Source organism: Triticum urartu, chromosome 2 (genome assembly GCF_003073215.2).
Source record: "Triticum urartu cultivar G1812 chromosome 2, Tu2.1, whole genome shotgun sequence".
Classification (NCBI taxonomy): Eukaryota; Viridiplantae; Streptophyta; class Magnoliopsida; order Poales; family Poaceae; genus Triticum; species Triticum urartu.
In genome coordinates, this window is record NC_053023.1 from 25655841 (window position 1) to 25661840 (window position 6000).

The window sequence follows — 6000 nt, forward strand, 5'->3', positions numbered from 1 at the left end:
GCTCCCCACCTGTTGATTCTTGTTCAGAATATCTTCCTAATGACTATTCTAACCTCGAGTCAAAGGCAGATGGCCTGTCCTATTCGCCCATCAAGGTCCCTATTCTAATTTGGCAAGGTTTTATTGATTGCGCGTATCTTGCATATGTTGTCTTGCATTTATTCTACTTTGTTGCACCGTATATATATCCTATATATCCTACTTAGTTTACTCATCATATATGTCGAGATGCCATGCCCATCCATTATAAATACATATTCCATCTGTCATCATACCATGTTTTTCCAGTCAAATGTTGTTCTTGTGCATCAGACATCAAAAAGGAAGAGGGTGATTGCCGAACCTGAAGGAGCACCAGCAAAGTCCTTGAAAACGTGGTGGTGCCGGAGAAATCAGACAGCACCCCACTTATATTGGATGTACAACCAGTGACACAAAACATAGGACCGACTCCAGCAGACTGTACCCATACTTCCCTGGCCACACCACTAGCCCCACTACACAGGACCTGCACTCCAGCAAAAGGTATACCGATTTGATTTGCCATAGCACCAGCTGTACCACAGAAAAATCCCACTCCGGCAAAAAGTACAGCAAGTCCACCGGTCGAAGACCTATCCCAATTGCAGAGACGGCCAATTCCTGCAGATTGGAACCCCATTCCATTTATTCACAGTTTAAAAGACAATGCTTTCAATGTTGTTAGGGACTATGTGCATATATTCCCATCATGGGAAGATTATTGTGAAGACAAACACCATTTTCACATCTTCCTGTCCAACTTACGTGTAAGTGCTATTATTCATGGTTATTATTTTTCTTGTTTTCTGCTGATTGAACACATCAATGATTTACATTACATTGTTGTAACTACGAGAGGGTCAATCTGGATAGTCATGACGAGCAAAGCTTGCTTGTGCTTTTCAAGGAAGCATTGCAGCAGTATCGGTGTTACCTGAGGAAATCACACTTTGATGGCAAGTCTATAAACGAATTTCCGGTGAAGTCTCTTGTGCTAAATTTAGAATACATTGAATGGAAAACCTTATTATGCACTGGTCTCGTTCCCAGGATGATGTATTGTCTATGAAATCACATGACAATTTGAACTTCTACTTTTCCGCATGTGCCTTATGGATCTTTTTTGCAGGAAATCTGCTCGAATAAGAATTCCGGTTTGACAAGAACGACAGGATATCGCAAATATGCTGCCCGCTGCTTTGCTCTTGTTAGTACCTGTTGTCATGTATCACTGTACCTGCATACATACCTGGTTCACTATGTGACAACAGTATGCATGATAGCTTGCTTATCAATTGTTCGCTCCAAATTATCTGATCTGTATGAATGGTTACATTAGTGTAGAATATATCCAATGCCAATGTTTTTTAGCTCTGCATTGTTCTTGTAAGTACATGCTGTCCTTTATTAGTGTACTTATAATGACAGGTAGTTGTTCATGTACCATCACTCTGCAGCTTATTTTCCTTTGCCCTCCATTTTCTACACATCAGATATATATTTACTCTTACCATATGGTTGGTACTGAAGAAGTTTAGCTGTGCATTGCTCTTGGCTGTACCTTTTGCCTGTATCGCTGCACTTACATTTATAGCTACTTGGTTATGTAGCATCACTCTTCATCTTATCTTAAATATTCTCCATTTTTTCGTATATTATCACATCTATGTTTAGTCTTAACAAAATGTAGAATAAAGGCAATGCTTTTGAAGAAGATTCTGTGGTAAACTTCTTGAATTGCCCCCCCCCCCCCCCCCCCCCCCCCCCCCGCCCATCAGCATGGACAAGGCCTTTATAGAGCCTATCTTCACCAATAATCTAAGTTTGTCCATCTCAAGCCTTCAAACTTTGTTGTATATATTTGGTTAGGCATGACTGCAACAGCTATTTATTTTTGGTATTTGCATCAAATTGCTTGTTTAAAGTTTATTATATGTAGTTCATAAACAAAAGTTTGTCCTTTCTAAATTTAATTTTTCAGTTGTACAACCAAGTTCCTTCTTCATACCATGTAAATTAAACTATACAGAGCAAGTGATCTTCTTTTGCACTGCATGTATGCTTCTGTTCTTGATCCGTAATCCATTGGTGTGGTGAACCTACCCACTACAGCACAATGTCATATTCTGCAATGTCTTAACTATGAAAAATGACATATCATTCTACTATTATTTAAACCGTCTCTTTATTTTCCAATCTGAAATGGTATAAATTGACAGCACACTAACCATTGATACTTATGAGTTCTTGATTTGTAATCCAGTGGTGTTGTGAAGCTGCCAACTCCTTCACAATGTCATTTCCTGCCATGTCTTGACCTGAACAATACCATATTGTGTTAATGCAAATTTAAAGTGTGTCACTTTATTCGTCAGTAAGAAATGTGATGAATTGTCAGCACTGATACTTTTATGTGCAAAACCTGTCATATGTCTGCTTGTTTATCTTTCAGAGTGAGGAAGATATAAGTGTTGAACAAGCACGGTCTCATCATCTTGCTCAGCTGCTTGCGCTGCAGCTCCCCAGCAGGGCTAACCTTTCTTGAACTCTATTGAAGTGTTGTCGGTTTTGTATATTATTTTGTCGGTGTGTTTATTTGCACTAGTGGCGATCTTTGATGCCCAGTGTATGTAATCTGCTGTCTGCTTGTGCTTTATTATCATAGTGGCGAACTTTGATGCCCAGTGGATGTAATATGCCGTAATTTCTTTATTGTATAGTCTAGGTTTTTTCTTATTCACGATGCTGCAGTTATTTTACTGTATATATATATATCCTATCTTCGCAGTAAACTGGCTGTCGGTGTCAAACCGGCGGATCTCGGGTAGGGGGTCCCAAACTGTGTGTCTAAGGCGAATGGTAACAGGAGGTAGGGGACACGATGTTTTACCCAGGTTCGGGCCCTCTTGATGGAGGTAAAACCCTACGTCCTGCTCGATTTATTCTTGATGATATGAGTATTACAAGAGTTGATCTACCACGAGATCGAAGAGGCTAAACCCTAGAAGCTAGCCTCTGGTATGATTATATGTTGTCCTACGGACTAAAACCCTCCGGTTTATATAGACACCGGAAAGGGCTAGGGTTACACAAGGTCGGTTACACAGGAGGAGATACACATATCCGTATTGCCTAGCTTGCCTTCCACGCCAAGTAGAGTCCCATCCGAACACGAGACAAAGTCTTCAATCTTGTATCTTCATAGTCTAACAGTCCGGCCAAAGGATATAATCCGGCTGTTCGGAGACCCCTTAATCCAGGACTCCCTCAGTAGCCCCTGAACCAGGCTTTCAATGACGATGAGTCCGGCGCGCAGTATTGTTTTCGGCATTGTAAGGCGGGTGCCTCCTCCGAATACACCACGGAAGAATTTGAATACAAGGATAGTGTCCGACCCTGCAAAATAAGTTCCACATACCACCGTAGAGAGAATGATATTTCCACATATCCAATTTGATGAATTATTTTGGCAACACGACATTATGCCATGGCCCGGTGATTATTCGAACCATTTCCTTTAACTAGCCCCGCACATAACGCTAGGCAGTTTTTTGTCATGTCTTGTCAAAGCAGAGATCGTGTCCCCTTATCATGGGATTCTCATCAATACGGGCGTGGGTAACCCAACCGCGCCATCGATTACGACGCTTGGGGGATAAGTGAGATTTACCGGGCTAGTGGGGACGCATAGTTTCGTCCACCCATATAAAGGGATAAGGATTCACCTTTTCATCCACGCCTTCTTCCTCCTTTGCTCATCCATTTTCGCACACTCGAGCTCCAGCGCCCAAGTCCGCACTTCCCACCTCAACCCTTCTCCAACCATGTCCGGAGTGGGAGGCAGGTGGATGGTCTCCTCCGTTATAGAGGGACACATCAAAAAGCTGAGGAGAGTCGTATACCTGTCCGATGACATCGCGCACCGCCTCCCAGATGAGGGGCAGCTCATCCCCACCCCCGGGCCCCATGAGAGGGTAGTGTTCCTTACACATTTCCTCCGCGGACTGGGATTCCCTCTCCACACATTCGTCCGGGGGCTCATGTTCTACTACGGCCTGGATTTCCACGATCTGGCCCCGAACTTCATCCTCAATATCTCGGCGTTTATCGTCGTGTGCGAGGCCTTCCTCCGCATCCAGCCCCACTTCGGCTTATGGCTGAAGACCTTTAATGTCAAGCCGAAGGTAGTGAGCGGCCGCCAGGCGGAGTGCGGAGGCGCCATGTTGGGCAAGATGCCCAACGTCATCTGGCTCGAGGGCTCCTTCGTGGAGACCATAAAGGGGTGGCAATCGGGGTGGTTCTATATCACCGAGCCGCGTGATCCCGAATGGGCAGCGGCCCCCGAGTTCCGATCTGGCATCCCCACGCGGCTCACCTCCTGGCAAGAGAAGGGCCTGTCCTGGGGTAGTTCGGTAGAGCTGACTGGACTCCAAACATGTATCCAAAACATGGCGAGCAAGAAGCTCAAACTCGTCAACGTAGTCCAAGTCATGCTCATCTGCCGGATCCTCCCGTGTCAACGACGGGCTTTCAACTTGTGGGAGTTCGACCCGGCCCAGCACCAAACTCTGAACAGGCTCTTTGACACAACACACGAGGATGCCTGGAAGGTGCTATTCAAGGGCGTCGAGGTCCCTCCCTCCCTCACCGAGGACTGCGGGCTAAGCGCGAAGCGCCGAGCGCATTCGGTGAGTTCTAAACATCCAGTAGGATATTTTATTTCCCCCAGCTTAATTATGCACGGGGTCTGATCTCCATGCCTTTGACAGGACTGGGTGGAGACGTCGGGGCAGATTAACTGTTCGGCCCCTCTGCCTGAAGACACTGCGGACGCTCTCCTTACAGAGATGCTGACTCCGGCCCCTTATAAGGTGCCGGAGAAGACCAAGAAAGCCAAGGGAACCCGAAAGTGTTCCCGACGCCAGGCGTCATCGGACTCATCGTCCGATAACTCTGCGACACACTCCTCCCCCGAAGACGAGGAGGAAGAAGAAGATGCTCCCCCTTCAGTTGGGGGAGACAAGAAAAGGAAGGCCGCCCCAACTGGGGAGGCCGAAGGGTCCAAGAAGGGAAGGACTCTCCTTCCAGACAGTTCCACCCCCCCCGCCGAAGGCGAAGACGAGTGGCTGCTCAGGGCCAAGCCCCTGGCGAAGTCGTAAGTATTCAGATACCAGAGTAACTCATAGCATTCCTTTGTCGCACTGCTCCTCCTAACACCGAATATGATTATGCAGGCTGCCACGAGCCCGTCTCGATGTATCGTCGGACGGCTCCCTGGGCTCGTCGGATATGGATAGCGATCCACTTCCGACCGCCACCTCCCCTTGCCCTACGGACGACGCCGAGGTATTGTCTCAAGAGGCACCGGGTCGAGGGGAGACAGTCCCGGAGGCGCCTCAAGGCGACCTTCCAGACTCTGGGAGCAGAGGGAACAAGGCCCCTGAGGGCTCCGAGTTCGGCCCTCAGCCGAACACCGCGCCGGAACCTCCAGTGGTTCCGGCCTCGGGCAGGCAGCCTCCTTCCAAGAGGGGCAAGACGCCTGTGCCGGTGACCTCTGTCCATCCAGAGGTGCCGGACAATCTGCTGGGAGCGCTTCGCAGCGTTTCCATCGACGAGGAACACCGTACTATTATGAGTGCGGTGGTCCAGAAGGTTCAGTCCGCCAAGAGCGGATTGACTGAAGCCTGTGCCAGCCTTCTAACAGGCTTTGAGGTAAGTGTTTAAAATATAGGAAAAATATTACTGCATAGACAGTAGCCCCTGATGCTCTGTTAAGTGTTCACAAAGAAAAGCCGAACAGAGGATCAAACAATATCGCAGGAGTCTAATATAAGTATGTCAATATGCGTATGCAGGCTTCACTGCTGGCATCTGCCGCATTGACTGCGGAGGTCACCGCACTGAAGCAGGACCTTAAAGGGTCTAAGGACGAGCTCGGCCTTGCCAAAAGGCAGCTCGAGGAGAACAAAGGTGAGTAGT